This window comes from Apium graveolens, chromosome 7 (assembly GCF_009905375.1).
Source record: "Apium graveolens cultivar Ventura chromosome 7, ASM990537v1, whole genome shotgun sequence".
Lineage (NCBI taxonomy): Eukaryota > Viridiplantae > Streptophyta > Magnoliopsida > Apiales > Apiaceae > Apium > Apium graveolens.
In genome coordinates, this window is record NC_133653.1 from 13604488 (window position 1) to 13628982 (window position 24495).

At 33.6% G+C, this 24495-nt stretch overlaps 2 long non-coding RNA genes across 2 annotated transcripts; both read left to right on the top strand.

The window, feature by feature from the left end:
* Positions 1–366: 366 nt before the first annotated feature.
* LOC141675288 (uncharacterized) lies at positions 367–3498 on the top strand. The gene is made up of 4 exons (XR_012555967.1): positions 367–535; positions 657–734; positions 1599–1643; positions 3472–3498. It is a non-coding gene; the product is annotated as an uncharacterized LOC141675288 (long non-coding RNA).
* Positions 3499–9942: 6444 nt separating this feature from the next.
* Positions 9943–13072, top strand: LOC141675244 (uncharacterized). The gene is made up of 4 exons (XR_012555954.1): positions 9943–10111; positions 10233–10310; positions 11175–11219; positions 13046–13072. It is a non-coding gene; the product is annotated as an uncharacterized LOC141675244 (long non-coding RNA).
* Positions 13073–24495: the final 11423 nt, after the last annotated feature.

Sequence of the window (24495 nt, forward strand, 5' to 3'; positions counted from 1 at the left end):
GAAATGGAATTGGTTATAGGATTATAAGCGATAAAAGAAATCGCTACGAAACAAGTCGTTATACGTGGAAACTATCGGAATGGAACGACGATTGCATGTACGATAAATAAACGAATGAGAAATTAAATCCCATGCAAGTTGGCCATGCATAACCAAGTCCTAACTAGTAGTTAGGAGTGTAACTAGATGATTAGAAGCTAACTAGAATAGTTAGTGGAATAGTGTTGAATAGTGATGGGAGACAAACAAGTACACAAGCCATACTTCTCCCTTTTCTCACTTCACCACACAATCAAACCAACCCATACCTTTGCCAAATTATTGTCAAATCTGCTGCATACATCCAATATATTCATTATACACTCCCACACTTTAGCCACAAAAGAAAACAACCACTTTTCCCTCACTTAAAGCTCTCCCATTTTTCATTCCAGCAGTTCGGATTTTCTGAGCAAGGGAGAAAGAAAAATTCATAACTCAAAATATACTCATTCAAATATCATGAAATTTTTACCATAGCTTCTCTATATCATGGGTAAGCTTCGTACCAAATTTCAGCCTCAAATTAATATTTTTCAATTTTATAAAAATGTTTGAATGAGGTGCTGAAAGGTAACTCCGAAATTTTAACTTGTTTCTTGGTTTTGTTTCTTAAGGATCTAGCCCTTCTAAGTGTTTTCTAAGAAAACCAAGCCTCAATAATCCTAGCACTAACCTTCCTAGTATCCAAGAAGGTATAACTTTCAACCCTTTAAGGTTTTATGGTTGGATTTAAGAGTTATGTTTGTTGTAGTGTTAAGATCCAAAGGATTGTGTTTGTTTGAGTTTGTATTGATTATGTTCTTGCTAAAGACTTGAGATGTTGAGTTGTAATCCATTTATGTGGTACTATATAGAGCATATAAGGTTCATGTGGGTGGATCTTGAGAAGTACTTGTGTTTATGATGGTTATAGGTAGTGATTGTGTTAAGATCAAGTAGTAGAAACTGAGTTTGGGCATTCTTGCACTTGATCTATTTTCTGCAAGACATTCGGCCATAAAAATGGTTAAAATTTGAAAACCACTGGCCATGAATAGATAGATATTTTTTTATAGTTTCTATACATGTGTAGATCATCATGAGGAGATTTACGGTTTAGGAGTTATGGTCGTTTTAGTGTAAAACATTTCTGCGATTAGCCAACTGCACTTAAGTCCACTTGCATGGTGATTTTGAAGGACTTAAAATAATTTTGAGATTCTGGAAAAATTATGAAAAATGGATATGACAGTAGAGAAGACTGTCCAAAAAGAATCTTGGGAAAATATTAATTTTTCGATTTTATAAAAATATTTTGGTAAAGCGAGCGCAAGCGAGAAACGCATAAAAAAAACCTAGTTTTGACGAACATTTTCTCACGTTCGAGCTTAAAACTCGAAATGGACTTTCTAAAGCGAACGATCGATTTCAAAACCCGACCGTGTTATAAAGTGAGAATATAAGTGTTGAGAATGTGACGATCGGAGATTCGTTATACTTGAGTAGTTGCGAAAGTTGCTTAATAAAAGCGAGACGTTAATCGCGTACTAACTTAGACCGTTGGTTCTTGTTTATAGATCGCCAACCAAACACCAGAGACCATACCACTTCGATTACTCGAGGCAAGTTTTTGAAACCCTATCTCATACTATCCATGCTATATATATACTGTTGTGATATTGATGCCATGATTTACATTTCAAATATATATGCTTGTCTATGATATCAATGCATACGAATTATGCGATTGTTACGAAAACAAATTTCGTTTTACACGAGTATGAGAAATTGAAATGTATTTCAAATATAATATATGATAATGGGAGTTGGAGATATTTTAATAGCGATTTAATTCCGGAGAGAGCCGGACGCGAAAGATTTCTATTTCCATAAATAAAGTACCTTTCGCGTAATATAGATATCAAGCGAACGATTGAGATTTTGACTTAAACTTCGAGAAATATTGGTTTATTCATTTAAGGGACACCCTTACTTGATTGATTATTTTATAAAGCGATACTTAAGGGATTATTAAATATCCAGAAAGTATTTAAAAATATACTGAATAGTTTATAAATCATTTTACGTTATTTAATAATGATTTAACTATTCAAAGAGCAATTATAGGATACCAAACCCTGTTTTGATTATTTGATTAAGGTGTCTCCATTCGTTGGACCTCATTCAGAAATATTTTGTATTTCAGAAATATTTTGTATTTAAGGTTTATTAATTCATTGAACCATATTCAGAGATATTTTATATATAAGATTTTATCAATTCATTAAATCCCTCTTATATAATTATGAGACCTTAGATTTTTAATATCTTCGGACTTCTAAAAACTTATTTAAAAATAGACATAATTCCCAAAGGTACTTTCTAAATTATTCAAAACTCTTGAAAGAGATTAATCATTTGAAACGTATCAAAACCTTAGGGAACTTAGTCTTGAAGCATAAGAGTTTTGCTTCCTCTTTCAATAAAGAACAAGTGAGTAATATATGTGTCACCCTACTACAAATAGGGATTTGAAAATGATTTTAAATTCAAAACTCCGACAACTCCCAAAGATCAATTGAGTTAAAAGTGATGAATAAATCATCTTATTTAGAGGTTAACTTTTAACGACCTATTCCTTCAAAAAAGGATTTTGAGCAAAAGATATAATTGTTTTGGGACTGGAATGTGGCATGCCCGGCACGGAGTGGTATCGGGCAGTGACCAAGCGCGGAGTGGCGTATTATGCAAGCGTGGAGTGGCGCATTGTACGGTTATATGGTCTATGTGACCATTGACTTTCGGACTTGCACGGCAATGGGAAACCACCGTGTAGTGTCTTGATGAGCCCAAAGGCGGCTAGGTTTGTATTCCTTCTACTAGTAGAGAAAATTTCGTATTCGGCTGATCACCGATACGTGTTTTATTCCAGTATAGTCCCTTTCTTCCATTTTGGAAAAACTGTTGTGAAATATACAACAGATAGCCGATAAGGCTGAGTTTTAAACAAGGATATTGATGAATATATATCAAATCCATTTGAGAAATCTGCCGATAAGGCTGAGTTTAAATAAGGATGTTGATGATTATATATCAAATCCATTTGAGAAATCTGCCAATAAGGCTGAGTTTTAAATTGGGATGTTGATGAATATATATCACACCCATTTGAGAATCTTGGTTCGAGTAACATCTTAAGATTTTGAAATAAAATGAGTACGAGTATAAAATGATTTTGAGAAAGAGATGGATACAAGTATTCAGTGGATATATTATTGTAGTTGATTTTGAGAATATTATAAATTTGATAAGCATATAAACTTTCAGAACGCTTTGGAGATACAAAGTATAATTATTGGTTTTATTTATCCTTACATACTTAAATATGGGGATATATACCTTGCTGAGCTTTAATGCTCACCCTTGCTTTTATATATCATATCACAACAGACTACCAGCATGGATCAGACCAGGACTGCTATCCTTAGGCGGGTAAGGAACGCTCGTGAGTTCCGTAGGCTTTTTGTGCGCCAGCCCCGTCAGGTAGATAAGTGGAAATGATTTATTTGATAATGTTTCCAAGCATATAACCTGTGTGTATGTGAATTTGAATAAAAGGTCGAGTAATATTGTGAAAAGAGAATTATTTAATTAATAAGTGATCGTAACGACCCGAATTCACGACCTTGGATTTAGGGGTGTTACAGAAATGGTATCAGAGCCAAAGGTTATAAGTCTTGGAAACAGTAAGAGTAAAATGGGTAGACTGAGGATCTAAAAGTTAAAAAGAACTCTCATCGAGTTCGTAGTCGGATTACTATGGAGTAGTCGCGACGGTAGTACCCAAGGGGACCTTAGCCTTAAGAGTTGAGGCATTGGTTGAGTTATTAACAGTCGATTGAAAAGCCAACATTAAGGGAAGAGAATGAGTTGTAGCACTCAGAGAAAAGATTGCTAAGAGTTATATGCGAAAGAGAGTCCATTGGTTGAGCCAATAGAGTTTGTTGATGGACTACCAGGAGTTATGTTGAAGTGTTTATGTGAAGTGTTATACGAAAATTGATGGAATCGTTTAAGATCGACATAATGAGGAAAGGAGAAAATTGTACATGATTTTTTTTATAATGTTGATATAGAAGTGGAGCTAAGTCTCCGGAGAAAGCGGGATGAAGACGATACCCCAATACCATAGGTTGATTGGAAAACCCGAGTCTTGCCACTCATAGCTCTTTATAGTGTCCTTGAGGAGACATATTAGGCAAGAATCAAGATGCTTAATTCTTTTAATATTAAGGTTATTACGTTACCTGAATTGGTTGAAAGTATTATTCCGATAATAAGGGTTCAATACATGACGAACAGCGATTCTACCAAGAAAGGTATTCGCTATACCATTGAGGAATCTATGTCCTATAAGGAAGATTTTAGCGTGTCCCAAGATGAGAATGCTATGCGATAATACGAAATCATTTCATCCGTTAAGCCATTATGGTTCGACACGGAAAGCGAGAATTGACAGAATAATTTCTAAAAAGTTTCATGCTCCTGCAATCAACGCAGCAAGCTCCGAACTACTGGAGGAGAAGACCAATAAGTCTGACGCAGAATTCCAAGAGTGGGATGTCACTAGGAGCTACGTGTATATTCTCGGCAGGATGTCGTCTTTTGTTAACGCATCAAATCAGGTGCGTGGGCACAACGTTGCGAGTAACTAAAGAGGAATGAAGAATGTATTTGTGACAAAGTGAGTTATTAAGCGACTTTAACATAATGAGTAAAGACGTGAATAATGTTATATTGGTGATCTTTTATATTAGCATCAACATGCCACCCCGACATATTTGGAAACTAGAGCAAACCCTGCTGAATTGGTAAACCAAAATAACAAGAACATGAGGAAGTTGAATATAATGAATTCAGCTTAGAGTATTACAATGAAGAAGAAACTATGGATACTAACGAGGGGGAAGGCCAGAGAGGAAACCCCATGGACCAAATTATGAATCTTCTTCGAGAGAATTTAAATTGTCACCCTCAACCCAGGTGGATCATGTTCCAGTTACTAATGTCTTTAAGGCCTTTAAGTGGTTAAAACCCCCAGAAATTTCAAGGGACTGCTAACCTATTAAGGCCAGAGCTTGGCTGAAAGAAATGGAAAAGAGCTTTGAGATAGTGCCCATAGAAGAGACGCAAAAGACTGTGTTCACCAATTATATGTTAAAAGGAGAAGCAAATTATTAGTGGGAACCTAAAGGAACCCTAGAGACTGATGTGATTATCACATGGGGAAAAGTATTTCCCAGGTTTATGGAGGCTCAGATGGAGTTGAAGTTTCTAGAGATTAAGTAAGATAAGATGTTAGTGGCTGTGTACAAAGCCAAATTTATTGAACTGTCGATATTCGTGCCGGAGTTTGTGAACACGAAAGAGAAAAAGGCGAGGAGATTTCAGCAAGGGATGAAACAATGGATTCAGGATCGAGTGTCATTACTTGAGATAACAGACTATGTGCAAAAAGGCCTCGATTGTAGAGGCAGAGAGTGAGCAAAGTCAAAAAGAGGAAGAGAGCAAGAAGAGGAGTTCGGAAGCCAAGGCGGCAGAGCGATAAACAGAAGTTTCCGATTAGGACTGAGAGGGGAGTGGTGTCCCAACCCGCAGTGGGTACCAGGTTCGCCACTACCGTAGCTGGCGGAAATAGCTTTAGCGAACCGGTAAGCAAGAGTATCGCCCAGGGAGGTGGTCAATGTAAGACTACGTTTCATAACCAGTTTCGGTCACCCCTACCGGATCATAAGTCATGTGGGGAGAAACATCCCGGGGAATGTAATTGGGAAAAGAGCTACTGAGGTGCTTTAATTGCAACCAACTAGGACATTATTCTAGCAACTGCCCCAACCCAGCTAGGGCGTGATAGCAGGTAACCTTTTACTCAATTTGGTAACTGCAAATATTCTGTTTAATTCTGAAGCAACTAAGTATTTTATATCGCGAGATTTTTGGCCAAGTTAAAACTTAATGTGATTCCAACGCGAGAATTATTGCGAATAGAAATAGTGAATCGAGAGGTTGTTCCAAATAATGAGATTCATCTAATCTGCAAGTGGGAACTAGGAGGGAAGGGCTTTAAGTTGGACTTAATTCCTTTCAGGCTGAGAGAATTTGGTGTGGTCTTAAAAATGGATTGGTTGTCGAGCAATGGTGCTCAGATTGATTATAAAGGAAAGAAAGTTAAAATCTGAATGCCTAACGGCAAGAAAATTGTGATTAAGGGTCAGCGTCAGACCCAGAAATTTTTTAATATTGCTCAAGCAAAGCAATTATTGAGAAAAGATAGCAAAGCGTATTTAGCATACGTGGCGGGTACCAAGAGAGAAGCCCCGATGTACGTGACATACCAGTTGTTAACAAATTTGAGGATGTGTTTTCCAAAGACCTTTCAGGATTATCACCTGACCGAGAGATAGAGTTCGCTATCGAATTAGCATCAGGAATGACATCAGTTTCAAAAAGCCCCATATAGGCTAGCCCCGGTTGAAATGAAAGAATTGACTTCACAGTTGCAAGAACTGTTGAACAAAGGAATGATGAGACCTAATGTGTCACCATGAGGCACACCAATGTTGTTTGTCAAAAAGAAGGATGGCAGTATGCGATTGTGCACAGAGTATAGGGAACTGAATAGGCTGAATATTAAGAACAGATACCCTCTCTCCAGAATTGATGATTCGTTTGACCAACTTGAAGGAGTTGTACACTTTTCGAAAATCGATCTAAGAACGGGATATCACCAACTGAAGATTAAAACAGGGGACAAATACTGTATTTCGCACGAGGTATGGACATTATGAGTTCTTGGTGACGTCGTTCGGGCTAAAGAATTCCCCAGTAGCTTTCATGGACTTTGTGAATCGAGTGTTTAAAAAGTATTTGCACGTGTGCGTCATTATTTTTATTGATAATATTTTAGTCTATTCTAAAACGGAGGAAGAACATGCGGAATATCTGAGGATAGTGGTAGAAGCATTGAGAAGAGAAAAGTTGTTTGGCAAATTCTCAAGGTGCGTATTCTGGCAAAATGAAGTTCAGATCTTAGGACAATTGATGAGCAGTGAAGGAGTGCTAGTTGACCCTACCAATGTCGAGGCAGTATTCCAATGAGAAAGAATAACCACACCTACGGAAGTAGGAACTTTTTGGGAATTAACCGGTTTTATGAGAGGTTCGTACAGGATTTCGCTAAGATATCAGGACCTTTGACTATGTCTACTTGCAAAATGGAAAAGGTTGCGTGGAATGAAAAATGTGAGGATAGTTTTCAGGAATTGAAAAGGAGTTTGGTAACAGCCCTCGTGCTGGCATTGCCGATGGAAAGGGTGATTTTGTGATCTATAGTGATGCATCACATAAAGGATTAACATGCATGCTCATGCAGCATGGGAAAGTGGTTGCTTATGCCTCACGACAACTGAAGGAATATGAAGTAAGATACCCTACTCATGAATTAGAATTGGCAGCAATAGTTTTGCTTTGAAGAATTGGAGACAATATCCATACAGAGAAAATTGTGAGATCTACACTGACCATAAGAGCCTTAAGTATATATTTACTCAGAAAGAACTCAACAGGAGACAGATGAGATTGTTAGAGTTAATGAAAGACTATGTCGGTGAGATTTTATATCTCCCAGGGAAGGCCAATGTGGTGGCCGATGCCCTTAGTAGTAAAGAGAGACTCAAGATGTTGACAACGCCGGAGGAACTAGTGAGAGAACTCGAGGAGATGGAGATAGAGGTGAAGTCACTGGTAAAGGGACTGATGGACTAATTGAGATCAAATTAGAACTGGAATTGTTAGAAAAGATGGGACATTATCAGGAAGAGAAGACGAATAAAGAGCGAGAATCTTTGATTGAGAAGAAGTCAAATGTGAGAAAGATGATAAGGGAATTATGAGGTATGTGAACCGGATTTGGATTCCGAATGTTCGAGAATTAAAAGATGAAATTTTACGCGAAGGACATAATTCTAGATATTCAATTCATCCTGGAGGTACCAAGATGTACCGAGATCCAAAGGAATATTATTGATGACCCAACATGAAAAGAGACGTGGCCAATTGGGTCAGTAAGTGTTTGACCTGTTAAAGAGTGAAGGTGGAACATTAGCGACCGAGGGGACTCCTACAACCCTTAGGAATTCCGATGTGAAAGTGGGAACAAATAGCCATGGATTCTGTGGTAGGATTTCCCCGAGCTAAGGCTAACCGTGATGCAATATGAGTAATTATATATCGACTGACCAAGTCAGCATACTTTCTTCCAATCAAGAAAACCTACATGGTGGATAGATTAGTAGAGCTATACATCAAGGAAATTGTGATAAGACATGGAGTCTCTGTAGCTATCGTATCTGACAGAGATCCCCGATTCAACTCCAGATTTTTTTGAGGAGCTTTCAGGAATGCTTATGAACCAAACTGAATGTGAGTACTGCATACCATCCCCAAACCGATGGACAAAGTGAGTGAATCATTCAGACATTGGAGTACATGTTGAGAAATTTTGTAATTGATTTTTAAGGTTATTGAGATGAACACCTATCTTTGATAGAGTTTGCCTACAATCATAGTTATCATGCGAGTATAGAAATGCCCCCATATGAGGCGCTGTATGGTCGGAGGTTCCATTCACCCTTGTACTGGGATGAAGTTGGTGAAAGAAAGTTACTAGGTCCCGACTTGGTATAAAGAACGAGGGACATAGTTGAGTTGATCAGAGGATGACCGACAGCGTAAATATGCCGACTTAGCACGAAAAGACAGAGAGTATGAAGTGGGTGACCAGGTATTTTTGAAAGTGTCACCATGGGAAGGACTGATGAGATTTGGAAAGAAAGGGAAGTTGAGTTCCCGATATATGGGTCCTTTGAGATTTTGTGACAAATAGAATTGTGGCATACGAATTGGCTTTACCTTCAAACCTTCAACAGGTTCATAGTGTTTTTAATGTGCCAATGTTGAGAAAGTATAATGCGGATACCAAGAATATAGTGAAACATGAGTAAGTACTAGATCTGTCCTACATTGAGCAACCAGTTGAAATCATTGGTTGAAAAGAGCAAGTACTCAGGGACAAGAGTGTCAAGCTATTCAGAGTCTTATTGAGACATCCCAAGGTCGAGGAGTCGACTTGGGAATTAGAGAGCCACCTGCGAGAAAGGTACCCCCATCTATTTGTGAGTTGATTCCGGGACGGAATCCTTTTAAGGGGGGGAGACTGTAAGAACCCTGATTTTTGTAATATTTTAAAACTTATGTGAATAGTAACTTGAGCTAATTAATTAATACGTATGTGGATCATCATAAAATTAATAGTGGAATTTTGAGAATCCGAGATCATATTCTTATTTATCGAGGAAAATAAGTGAATGTAAAAGCCGACGAAATTCGAAGATTCACAATTATACTACGTGTTTTCGTATCCGTAAAGAATGGCGTAGAACCGGGAATACTATGTGAAATAAATAATATATCAAGGTATTTCTATGATCAAGAGAAGAAATGGAATTGGTTATAGGATTATAAGCGATAAAAGAAATCGCTACGAAACAAGTCGTTATACGTGGAAACTATCGGAATGGAACGACGATTGCATGTACGATAAATAAACGAATGAGAAATTAAATCTCATGCAAGTTGGCCATGCATAACCAAGTCCTAACTAGTAGTTAGGAGTGTAACTAGATGATTAGAAGCTAACTAGAATAGTTAGTGGAATAGTGTTGAATAGTGATGGGAGACAAACAAGTACACAAGCCATACTTCTCCCTTTTCTCACTTCACCACACAATCAAACCAACCCATACCTTTGCCAAATTATTGTCAAATCTGCTGCATACATCCAATATATTCATTATACACTCCCACACTTTAGCCACAAAAGAAAACAACCACTTTTCCCTCACTTAAAGCTCTCCCATTTTTCATTCCAGCAGTTCGGATTTTCTGAGCAAGGGAGAAAGAAAAATTCATAACTCAAAATATACTCATTCAAATATCATGAAATTTTTACCATAGCTTCTCTATATCATGGGTAAGCTTCGTACCAAATTTCAGCCTCAAATTAATATTTTTCAATTTTATAAAAATGTTTGAATGAGGTGCTGAAAGGTAACTCCGAAATTTTAACTTGTTTCTTGGTTTTGTTTCTTAAGGATCTAGCCCTTCTAAGTGTTTTCTAAGAAAACCAAGCCTCAATAATCCTAGCACTAACCTTCCTAGTATCCAAGAAGGTATAACTTTCAACCCTTTAAGGTTTTATGGTTGGATTTAAGAGTTATGTTTGTTGTAGTGTTAAGATCCAAAGGATTGTGTTTGTTTGAGTTTGTATTGATTATGTTCTTGCTAAAGACTTGAGATGTTGAGTTGTAATCCATTTATGTGGTACTATATAGAGCATATAAGGTTCATGTGGGTGGATCTTGAGAAGTACTTGTGTTTATGATGGTTATAGGTAGTGATTGTGTTAAGATCAAGTAGTAGAAACTGAGTTTGGGCATTCTTGCACTTGATCTATTTTCTGCAAGACATTCGGCCATAAAAATGGTTAAAATTTGAAAACCACTGGCCATGAATAGATAGATATTTTTTTATAGTTTCTATACATGTGTAGATCATCATGAGGAGATTTACGGTTTAGGAGTTATGGTCGTTTTAGTGTAAAACATTTCTGCGATTAGCCAACTGCACTTAAGTCCACTTGCATGGTGATTTTGAAGGACTTAAAATAATTTTGAGATTCTGGAAAAATTATGAAAAATGGATATGACAGTAGAGAAGACTGTCCAAAAAGAATCTTGGGAAAATATTAATTTTTCGATTTTATAAAAATATTTTGGTAAAGCGAGCGCAAGCGAGAAACGCATAAAAAAAACCTAGTTTTGACGAACATTTTCTCACGTTCGAGCTTAAAACTCGAAATGGACTTTCTAAAGCGAACGATCGATTTCAAAACCCGACCGTGTTATAAAGTGAGAATATAAGTGTTGAGAATGTGACGATCGGAGATTCGTTATACTTGAGTAGTTGCGAAAGTTGCTTAATAAAAGCGAGACGTTAATCGCGTACTAACTTAGACCGTTGGTTCTTGTTTATAGATCGCCAACCAAACACCAGAGACCATACCACTTCGATTACTCGAGGCAAGTTTTTGAAACCCTATCTCATACTATCCATGCTATATATATACTGTTGTGATATTGATGCCATGATTTACATTTCAAATATATATGCTTGTCTATGATATCAATGCATACGAATTATGCGATTGTTACGAAAACAAATTTCGTTTTACACGAGTATGAGAAATTGAAATGTATTTCAAATATAATATATGATAATGGGAGTTGGAGATATTTTAATAGCGATTTAATTCCGGAGAGAGCCGGACGCGAAAGATTTCTATTTCCATAAATAAAGTACCTTTCGCGTAATATAGATATCAAGCGAACGATTGAGATTTTGACTTAAACTTCGAGAAATATTGGTTTATTCATTTAAGGGACACCCTTACTTGATTGATTATTTTATAAAGCGATACTTAAGGGATTATTAAATATCCAGAAAGTATTTAAAAATATACTGAATAGTTTATAAATCATTTTACGTTATTTAATAATGATTTAACTATTCAAAGAGCAATTATAGGATACCAAACCCTGTTTTGATTATTTGATTAAGGTGTCTCCATTCGTTGGACCTCATTCAGAAATATTTTGTATTTCAGAAATATTTTGTATTTAAGGTTTATTAATTCATTGAACCATATTCAGAGATATTTTATATAAGATTTTATCAATTCATTAAATCCCTCTTATATAATTATGAGACCTTAGATTTTTAATATCTTCGGACTTCTAAAAACTTATTTAAAAATAGACATAATTCCCAAAGGTACTTTCTAAATTATTCAAAACTCTTGAAAGAGATTAATCATTTGAAACGTATCAAAACCTTAGGGAACTTAGTCTTGAAGCATAAGAGTTTTGCTTCCTCGTTCAATAAAGAACAAGTGAGTAATATATGTGTCACCCTACTACAAATAGGGATTTGAAAATGATTTTAAATTCAAAACTCCGACAACTCCCAAAGATCAATTGAGTTAAAAGTGATGAATAAATCATCTTATTTAGAGGTTAACTTTTAACGACCTATTCCTTCAAAAAAGGATTTTGAGCAAAAGATATAATTGTTTTGGGACTGGAATGTGGCATGCCCGGCACGGAGTGGTATCGGGCAGTGACCAAGCGCGGAGTGGCGTATTATGCAAGCGTGGAGTGGCGCATTGTACGGTTATATGGTCTATGTGACCATTGACTTTCGGACTTGCACGGCAATGGGAAACCACCGTGTAGTGTCTTGATGAGCCCAAAGGCGGCTAGGTTTGTATTCCTTCTACTAGTAGAGAAAATTTCGTATTCGGCTGATCACCGATACGTGTTTTATTCCAGTATAGTCCCTTTCTTCCATTTTGGAAAAACTGTTGTGAAATATACAACAGATAGCCGATAAGGCTGAGTTTTAAACAAGGATATTGATGAATATATATCAAATCCATTTGAGAAATCTGCCGATAAGGCTGAGTTTAAATAAGGATGTTGATGATTATATATCAAATCCATTTGAGAAATCTGCCAATAAGGCTGAGTTTTAAATTGGGATGTTGATGAATATATATCACACCCATTTGAGAATCTTGGTTCGAGTAACATCTTAAGATTTTGAAATAAAATGAGTACGAGTATAAAATGATTTTGAGAAAGAGATGGATACAAGTATTCAGTGGATATATTATTGTAGTTGATTTTGAGAATATTATAAATTTGATAAGCATATAAACTTTCAGAACGCTTTGGAGATACAAAGTATAATTATTGGTTTTATTTATCCTTACATACTTAAATATGGGGATATATACCTTGCTGAGCTTTAATGCTCACCCTTGCTTTTATATATCATATCACAACAGACTACCAGCATGGATCAGACCAGGACTGCTATCCTTAGGCGGGTAAGGAACGCTCGTGAGTTCCGTAGGCTTTTTGTGCGCCAGCCCCGTCAGGTAGATAAGTGGAAATGATTTATTTGATAATGTTTCCAAGCATATAACCTGTGTGTATGTGAGTTTGAATAAAAGGTCGAGTAATATTGTGAAAAGAGAATTATTTAATTAATAAGTGATCGTAACGACCCGAATTCACGACCTTGGATTTAGGGGTGTTACATACCTTCATTTAAGCCACCAATCAAAACTCATATCAAGACTGTTGGGAGAAAACCAAAGAAACTGTAAGTTGGAAAGGGGGTTATCTGGAATTGCTTTGATTAGATTGATTTTCTACCTTTAAACTGGTGCATCACAGATGATGACTACTTTCAACAATTAGCTGAAGAAATAGTCAAAGTTTGGGTTGAATCATTGAGAAAAGTCAGAATCTATTATCGGGATGGATCCTTCACTCTACTTAGCAAGGAATTAATGGATACAATTTCAACCACATAATTTAAAAGGGTGATTAGCTTAATGAAGGACAATGACATGAGTACAAGGGCATGGAAGGATGTGAAGTGTGTATGGCTGAGATTAAGAGATGAAAGAAAAGCAAAAGTAAGGACTGAAAAAGGAAGAAAGGGATAGGAAGTATGCAGAAGAAATTGCTATGTTTGAACAAAGATCAAATGAGCTCAAGGCAAAGGGGATGGGTAGAATTTCTAAAGATGGACACTTTCTGAACATACAAGCTAGCAGGTTCTCAAGATTCAGAGTTGGTTACTTGAATAATTATTCATTGAATGATTGGATCAATCTTGTGGAAGCTCTAAGAGGGACTAAAATCATAGAGGAACTTCAAGTACTTGTAAATCTAAAGGACCTCATTAAAAAAAATCAGGCTATGAGAATTTCATGTGATGACTGTACTTATTGAATTCATGTAATCACTCAGTGTATAAAAGTTATATTTGTTATTCTGTCAGTTTTATGTAATCATTTTGTATTGTTGTTTTTCTTCTAACTTAGGGTTTGTCTTGTTATCAGGCATGAATTTGTGATAAGCAGTCTTCTCCCAAATTGGGGGAGATTGTTGTGCAAGACATGCCTATACAATAACAAGCCTAGGTCACATTGACAACCCTAAGATTTAGTTGCTTGATAATTAACTTTGTATTTTTGTATTGTATTACTTGAGTCTGTAAAAATGGTTAGAAGATTAGACTGGAGTATTTTTCTGTAAACATTTCAAGCCTAAGGAATAAACTTTGGAAGAAGATCAAGTTAGATCATGCCACAGAGAAATGATACAGAAACTTGGAGTTGAATTAATTTGTTTTATAAAAAATGTTCTAAATCAAGATATCGACAAGTCACATATCAAGAAATATAGAGAAGTCATTCGAGAACTCCAGAATGACTTATCAAGAAGTCCAAAATGGCTAATAGAGAAGTCTCGGAGATATCGACAAGTCAAATAAAGATATGAAGATTGGAGATATCGACAAGTCATTTTCGCATGTAGAGAACTTAGAGATATCGAAAAGTCAAAATTAAGATGTGAAGATTGGAGATATCGACAAGTCAAATTATCATTAGAGATCTCAGAGATATCGACAAGTCAAAATGTATATAGAGATCTCTGAGATATCGATAAGTCAATTCTACATGTAGAGATCTCAGACATATCGACAAGTCATTTAGCATGCAAGCTTTAAGAGATCTCGACAAGTCAAATATACCTATAGAGAACTCAGAGATCTCGATAAGTCATTATACTTATCGAGATGTCACTTCTCTATAGAACAAACTGGAGATCTCGACATGCCTCTTAAATACATAATGCAAACAAATGAAGATTCAAGATTATCATTCAACAAATAATATATCAACTAGATTGAAAAGTCTACAAAGTAGCTGGGGAGAATACAAGATCAAGGGTCAAGATTAACTAGAAAAAGGATGGTCACAGACCTGCAACATTCTGCACAGATTTGCTAAGGCAGGAATGGTAATAGAAATACGTTGCTTTAGAAAAGGGTTTAGTACATTTTAGTGCAAGTTTTGTAAACCCGTGCTGCTAGTGTATAAAGCATGCACTGGTCCTTAGTTTAGAAGTATTAAACAAATTCATAGTTCTTGTATTCTCTCAAGATAGAAGCTGAGTTCTTTACTTACAAAGAACCCATGATTTGTAGCAAGACCTACTTAATTTTAATACAAAATTATTTGAGTTTTGAAATATTGTGTTTGCTGTTTTATTTCTGCTAACATAATATAACTTCATCTCTTATCTGCTTTGTTCATACAACCAAACAAATTTCAAAAAGGCTTAAAAATATCTAAAACACATTCACCCCCTGTGTTGTATTCAATATCTAACCGTAATCATAATTTAAATTACAACCCGTTGATTAGTTAAACGTGCCTTTTGGTGAGATAATATTTTTTTGTGCATGGAAGAAACCCCTACAATCCCTATCTATTTCGGGATTTCTAATTTGAATTTTATTAATATAACGTTTATTGTTTTTTTGCAAAAATAAATAAATAAATAAATTTTTGAAATAATCGAACTTAAATAACATGATGCATAATGACAAGAGCTAAAATATTATGTTGACAAATATACAAAGAGTGTCTGTTGGTGAGATTGCGAAACTGTATGAACAGTACACGTGACAACTCAACACTAGAACATGACATGTAAATAATACCACATCTACACAAGAAATCAGAAAAAAATGAAGACAAGGAAAATACAAAGAATCAAAACATTAGAAGAAGTTTTGAACTCTGTTTACAGGTCACTGAAAGAAGTTCATTAATATGTTCATGCCTCAGTGAAGAATAAGGTTTAAAGACTTTCAGGATTTCAGAAGTGTTGAACATTCAGTGTAAAAGTGCCACAAGAAGATTTCAGTGTATTAGCATTTATTGAAGATAGATAGTGTTCAAAGCATAGGAACCTGAAGAATTAAAATCAGGGTAAAGACAAAGGTTAAATAAGATAACTGTAATCTTAAAATTATACTCATTAAAAGGAGTTCATTTATATGTTCAAGGTGAAGAATAGTTAATGAACTATTCAATATTGTGTAGCAATGAAGAAGTTGTCTGAGTACCAGAAAAGATTATAGTGAAAGTAAATTTGTTTATTGACAGTCAGTGTTCGAAGCAATAAAGTTGCTGCAAGCTTAACAATGTAATCAAGGTTATAATACGAAGATATGAATCGAAGTTAGTCGTCTGTGAACTAGACCAGTTGCACTAGGCGTCAGCGATTCATGAAAAGAATCTCAGTATTATTAATAGAATAATCGTTAAGTTGAATGACGTCCTTGGATTGAACGTCTATTCTTTTAAAGTACGACAAGAGGTGTGCAGCATGTACAGCTAAAGGGTTAAAGTGCTCTACATAAGCTAAGTAATGGTGATCACTACCTTGTAGTATGAGTCACCAAGGCTACTCTCTTACCTAGTAGAATCCACTACCTTATAGCATCGCTTAAAAACTAAGTACTAGAATGGAATTGACCTAGTAGGAGTAACAGGGAAGAAATGAGCTCAAAAACTAACTCAGAAATGCTATTGGTTCACTCTAGGCGCAAGTGGGATGTTTTAGACCTCTTGTAGGCGCAAGTAGCATGGAAAAACTAAGGCAAAATCCTCCTTGTACCATCTTAGGCACAAGTACACTCTTACGCTTGCTTGTAGGCAAGTGGGATAAAAAACTAAGGCAAATCTCACCTTGTGCCACCATAGGCGCAAGTAACACTCTTGTAGTCTCTTGTTGGCGCAAGTGGTTCTAGAAACTAAGGGAAGGAAGCATTATCACTCCCTCTAGGCGCAAGCAATCATCTACTACTTCCTTGGGGGCGCAAGTACTTGCCCATTGGTTCCCTTGTAGGCTCCAATTGATGCATTCTTGAATATTCTAAGTGCAAAACTCCCTCTGGGAGCAAGTAACACCAACAAGCAACATTTACTAATTCAATCAATTATTTTACTTGATTAAGATTTGGCCACATGATTCAAATTGATATAAAGACCACACTTGAAGCAGATGAAAGCAATTAACTTGGTTTCGTTCTGTTAATCATCTCTCTCACGAGAGCTTGTGAAATAAGAAATAAAGAAAGGCAGATATGCCCAAGCACATTATATCCACAAAAGATTTGAAAGAATTCTTTTTTATTTAGTGAGTATCGTATTCGACCCCCACTTTTATGATAATTCGGGACCTAACAGTAATTATTTTTAGGCAATTGAATATGTCCTCGTTTTTTATGCATAATTAAATTGAAAAATTATTGTCTTTTCTATCAATGATGTTTTATAGCGGTGTCAAAAATTTTGTAATTTTAAATTTCATCTTGACAAAATCCATTAATTTTTCAGGCTCTACAAAAAACTCGAGTTGAGCCGAATTTTTTTGAACTCGACTCGAGCTTAACTCGATAAACTCGACTCGGCTCGAACTCGATCTCAATTAAATTTTTTATATAAACATTGTTAACAAACTAATTATCTAGTAAAATTTATTTTACAAACTAAATTGCTAGTTTTTCATATATTCTTAAATATTATTAAGTTATTATTAATTATGGTAAGAAGTAAGATGAATTTTTTTGTTATGATATTTTTATCTATCCCAACTCTTAATTCGTGTAATGAATTTCTGAAAAATTAAATCATTTTAACTTCGGTAATTGAACTTTTAGTTTTTTCACGTTATAATACAAATTACCAAATGACTGTTTAATCCTTTACAATCAATTCATATTGGATGTATATGATATAATAAATAAATATATTTATATGTAGTGATCTACAACTCGAATGAGAAACTTTTATATAATTAAATTCAAATATTCAATCATCATAATAAAAAAAATTGAAAAGATATTTTTATAATTAGTAAGAAAATGAGATGGATATATATATAATCAATGTTATATTAACATAATTTAAATGTATCTTATATATCTCAACATGTCATATGCAAATTATATATTATTATTAAATTATTAATATAATTTATAAGTCGTAGCCCCTAGTTGCACATGAAAATAAAATTAAATAATTTTCGTGAAATCGAAGTAACAACTCGAAAACTCGATTAATAATTTCAATATGCTCAAAAATTCGGTAAAATCGACAACTCAATAAAAAATGGACTCATTAAAATGGGATAAGCTCGAGAACTCGTTCAATTTTTTGAAAAACTCGAAAACTCGATAAAAAACTCGATAAAAAACTCGCTAAAATCCAAAACTCTCGAACAACACAATTAAATTATTTATTTTACGAGTCGAGTTCGAGCATAATTTTTAGCTCGATGATTTTTGGGCTCGACTCGATAAGATAGATCTATTGATACATTTGAAGAAGTAAAATGTTTTCACTATTATTTTTTCCAAATTACCTTGCCTTGTAATTGGTTATTACTTAAATGAGATAGGAATATACGTTCACATCAAATTTTATCAATTTAATTTCTCATTATATCACGTCATCACTCGTACATCATTTTTGAAATGACAAATGTAAAAAATTTATTACAATTTATATATAATTTTTTTTGAAAAAATAATATTTTAAAGTTATATAAAAGGAATTAAACTGATAGTATCTATAAATTATAATTTATCATGATTCAATGTAATCTTTTATATTTATATAGTCGATGTAAGTACACACTTGCTAAATTTTGATAACCATATTTACACACTTTAATAGATAATGAACTTGGTGTATACAAAGTGTGAATGCATGTAACTAAGGATACACACTATGCAGTTTACTCATCAGTATTATCATGAAAGATTTTAGTGATTAAAATTTGATTTGATATGGTTGTTAATTTCTTTGAATTGAAATTTTCGTCAAAGTCAAACCCATTTTCAATTTAATTAAAAATTTCCCATTTGGTAAACGAAAAAATTAACATCTTCAACATGATTTTTTTGTCAAATATTTCTTATAACTCCCATATATCTTAGCATCTATAAATTATCGAGATTACTTGAACATTTACTCTCACTCTACGTCAAAGTAATGTTTACAATATCGACTTAAATAGTTTTAGGTCTCCTCAAACCAACATATTTTCCAGTATGTTTACAATTTCGACTTAAATAATCATAAGTCTCTTAAAACTAGTATCTAGTTTGTTAGTCAGTTTTGATTATATCGCTTATATGACTTATGTTTTCCAGTTTGAAGTCAGTTGTTTAGTTATTTCTAGGGTATGGTCTGGTAAAAATAAAATATAATTTTGACTTAAAATAATAGAAGTGTATGGATTATTCTAGATTATTCTTGATTTTGTGTGTATTAGTCTAATCTTTAAAACTATCCATAGAATATTCTAGTATTGTTTCTTTTGAAGTCTAGCATTTAAGCAAGAGTTTTTTGAACTCTAGAAATTAAGTAAGTGTCTAGATTTTTCTATGGAGTCCTATATAAAGCCTTGTACCAAATTATTTGTGATCAAGTCATTTTTAAGCAATATAGTTTATATAAAATACCTATTCTCCTAAATATCTTGAGTTGTGTGAGTTTGAGTGAGATCCTTTCTTTCAACAAAGTGGTATCAAGAGCCAAAGGTTTTATTTGTATTTAAAGAAGAATTGTATGTGTTAAAGAAGAAGGAGATCATGGTAAATGGAATGTCTCAATGGAAAATGCCAAAATTCATCAAAGAAAATTATGATAATTGATACATTCGTATGAAGGCGATCCTTGGAGCAAATGATGTGTGGGAACTTGTGGAGAAAAGATTGGTGGTGCCCGAAGATGAAGCACATTTGAATCAAGTTCAAAAAGATCAACTACAATTCCAAAGAAAGAAGGAACAAAAGGCGATTATGATCATCCATCAATGTTTGGATGATTCTATGCTACAGAAGGTGGCTTCTGAAACAATATTAAAGAAAGTTGGGGATATTCTAAGTTCTTCTTTTAGTGAAGATGCAAAAGTGAAGAGAGTTCAGTTACAAACACTTCGTGGCGAGTTTGAGACTTTGAAAATGAAAGAATCTGAATCAATCTCGGCTTATTTTTCAAAGGTCTTGACCATTGTCAACCAAATTAAGAGCAATGGAGAAGAGGTAAGTGATGTTCGTGTTATTGAAAAATTCTTCGCTCACTTTTCTCTAAATATGATTATAAAGTCGTGACAATTAAGGAGGCTAAAGATATTGATGAAATGACTATTGATGAGCTTATGGGATCACTACAAGCCCATGAAGAAAAAATGTTAGAAAGGAATGAGCCAATTGAACAAGTCTTGCAAGAAAAATTATTTTTCAAAGATAATGATGGAAGATACACAAGTCAAAGAGGTCATGGCCGAGGACGTGGACAAGGCTTCTTGCATGGACAAGGTAGAGGACATGGCCAACAAAGAGAGGAAAATCAAAAAGATGAAAGAGTGTGCGAGACAAGAAATTAAAGAGGTCGTGGAAGAGGAAGATTTATTTCAAGGTATGACAAATCAAATGTCAGGTGTTATAATTATCAAAAATATGGTCATTATGCTTCTGAGTGCCGCACTTCAAAAAATCAAGTTGAGGAGAAAGCTAATCTTGTAGAAGACAAAGGCAATGAACCCACTTTACTTTTAGCACAAAAAGGAGAAGAAAATAGTGGAGACAATCTATGGTATCTTGATAGTGGGGCAAGCTATCCTATGTGTGGAAATAAAAATTTGTTCGTAAATCTCGATGAAAATGTGAATGGCAAAGTCACTTTGGAGACTCTTCGGGAGTGCCCATCAAAGGAAGAGATAACATCTTAATTCGCTTGAAAAATAGAGATCATGATTTTATTTCAAGTATTTATTATGTGCCTAGTATAAAAAATAATATCTTGAGTTTGGGCCAATTAATGGAGAAAGGCTACACCATCACCATGAAATATGGATTTCTTAACTTGAGAGACTCTTGTGATAATTTAATTGCTAAGGTGCCTATGACCAAGAATCGTATATTTATTCTCAAAATTGAAAATGATGGTCAAAATATTTAAAGGCTTGTGTTGGAGATTCTTCTTGGCTTTGGCATCTTAGGCTTGGGTATTTAAATTTTGAAGGATTAAATTCACTATTTAAGAAGCACATGGTGAATGGCTTGCCTCACATCAATCATCCAAATAGAATTTGTGAAGGATGTCTATTCGGAATGCAATCAAGAAGGAGTTTTCCAGATGAATCCATGAGAAGAGCAAATGAGCGGCTTGAACTTATTCACTCGGATGTATGTGGGCCATTTAATCCTCCATCATTTAACAAAAACCGTTATTTCTTATTATTTATTGATGCTTGCAAAAATTCAAACGATTTACATAATGGACGAGAGTGAAGAAATTATAATTACCAAACACAATATTTATTTATACGTAAAATTATTCAAACACCTAAATAACTTATAACTAATAATTTTCCTATCGCTTATATGACACCTATGCACTTTAAAGTTATAACTTATTTATTTTAATATACTCAAAACCACCCCAATAATCTAATAATAAAATCCAACCGCGAATGTAATTTATTAATGTTTTAATAAAGGTGTCTTGCAATCATTAAAATGATGTCGGTGGTTTATTTCGTTTTCAAATTTTACACTCAATTAATATTTTAACATACTCAGTTTAAACCATCTTAATCATTAATATAATTAATCAGATGAATGATAACTTGGAGAAAATATGAATGAAATTGATATAGAGCAATTGCATTCACTTTTAGAAAATACATCATATACTCATTTTCCAACCATTATCATACAAAAACATATCATATTTCTTTGTCAAAGATGGTTTAGAGCAATGATAACATTTTTGCTATGTTCGTCTCCTTTCCAACAGCAAATTATCCACCAACAACATTGTCCATGAGGACAAGTTAAACAAGATGTTCCTACATCATAAACACATTCAACAAATATTAATATTATTAAACTTCATGTAATTATCTTATGACAAATATTACATAATCAATTTCAAGAATCCAAACAGCATGTGTTCAGTTTGTTTTATATAACATAGCTTACTTTTGAAAGAATGATAAGCATCATGAGCGCTTGTGAATTCGTTAAGAGCGGGAACACGGCTCATTGCAGCCTCTGATTGAATATTGGCGAACATTGAGAAAAACATTAAGAAGATGCTACAAATAACGAGTCTTGAAAATGCCATTTTTAAAGCTATAATATATGTATAAACTCAATTATCGCTATTTTAGACTATACGTTGAAGGGGAAGAACAATGCTACAATTTATTATTGTTTGCATTCTTATATATGACATCTGCTACCTGTGGATTGATTTAATAGAAGATTGAGTAATTAATATAATTAATTCTTATACTGATAGTAAACATATCTGTTACAAAATATTAAATGTTCGGATTTATATTTTGATTCTCAATTAATTATGTATCTATGATTTAAATAAAATCATAACTATTGGCACCTAATTATTGTACTATAAGAACACATTAGTACGATCATAAGGGGTCTCTTAAGTCAGGCAAGCTATTCTTTCATGTAATCATATTCCTTCGCCCAATGCTTGTTTCTAAAGATTTTGATAAAAAAATAATTAGTAATTAATATTTTTGATATGTCAACCTTTTTCATAAGGATATGGGAATATTTTGAAGTTCTAGTTACAAAAGAAATATTTTATGAAATTTGATAGTAGTAAAATAAAGAAATTTTTATTTGAAATTTCTTAAAAGTTGAAAATTGATTTTTATATAAGCTATAATCCATTTTTTTGTAAAATAATTTTTTTCTCAAAAAGCTTTTCAAGTTTTTTTTCACTTTTACCAATTTTTCATCAAGAATCTACTATCATCAATCCTTTTGAGCTTTTATATTTATATATTAAGAGTTTATTTATAATACTTATTTTGTATTATTATTCACAAAATTATCATTTTATCTATATTATTAAATATTAGATATTTGAAAATATTATTACTAATAACAAAAAGCAATGTTACATATTTCAAACAACATCCCAAAATATTCGGAAATGACATGTTATATTTTATATTTATTTAATTTATATTAATAATGCTCTCAGCCAGCGCACATTTCTCAATAAAAAATAGTACTTTTATATTATTATCTTCCTCGCGTGTGATATCTCTGAGATTGTATCAAAAGTGAAATTAACATTGGTTTGATTATGATGTAGGATTGATTGATTTTCTTTCATATGGATTTATTTTTAAATGGTGAACAGATATACAATATTATGTCAGAACGAGAGTTAAATTTACAACATAGCTTAAATTTATAAGTTTAAAATATGAGCATTTCATTGTCAAAAAGACATGAGCATTTCAGATGAATGAAATGGAATGTAATAAAATTTGAAACATAAAATAGCTAAATATTTAAAAAGTTTATTACTTGTTACATTTCATTCTCCACTCTTGAAAAACATTCATTCATTTTCACACTCATTTTCTTAGTAATTCTTATCATAACAATTTTGCAATATCTCATTTTTCTACCCTTTTTATTTTAAAGCTGAACAAACGCTATGACAGGATTTGCAAAGGATTATGTTACCGCACTTCGCTATAGAAGAACTGCTAACATATTTAATTGTAGAAAATTGAAAATCAATTTGTAGCATAAATTTACTTTTATATAGATTCATCATTGCGCGATATATTCATTAATTATCAACAATTTCCACTAAATTCTTAATCTTATAGTTATATAAGTATGTTCGCAAGGCCGCAACTAGAGATGATTATTAACGAATATCAATCAAAGTTGAGCAAAGACATCTAGCAGACTGAACATGATTATTTTTTATCCATCTGAGATTGACACAAGGATTTGTACTATTTAAGACACGATAATTTAAAGTATAAGGTTCTATTTCATAAAGGGATTTCAAATAATTTCGTGAAGGAAAGGCTCAAGATTTTCATACAGCATTTGAATTTTTTTGTCAAACTCAATCCACAAGGTTTGTGATGGATGCACAACTGGTGGTCGTCTTCAAACTTGATACTGAATAAGTTGTTTACGCCTGACAGATTATAAATCTTTTTGGAGGAATTTTTATATTTTACACTTAGTTATAATTATAATTATAAAAATTTAAATTTAATTAAAATTTAAACTATCTTACCTGTTAAATATGATTAATATAATCAAATGATGTCTTTTTTAAAAAAAGTGATCAAAATAAACATAAAGTAATTGCACTCATTTTTAGGCAATACAACAGGTCACGGTACTCATATTCCAAGCATAAGTATTCTGAAACATTTCGTATATCATTATCAAGGATGGTTTAGAGGGATGGTAACATTTTTTCTATCTTCATCTTTTTTAAAACAACAAACTATCCACCAACAACATTCTGCGTGAGGACAATTTACACAAAATGAT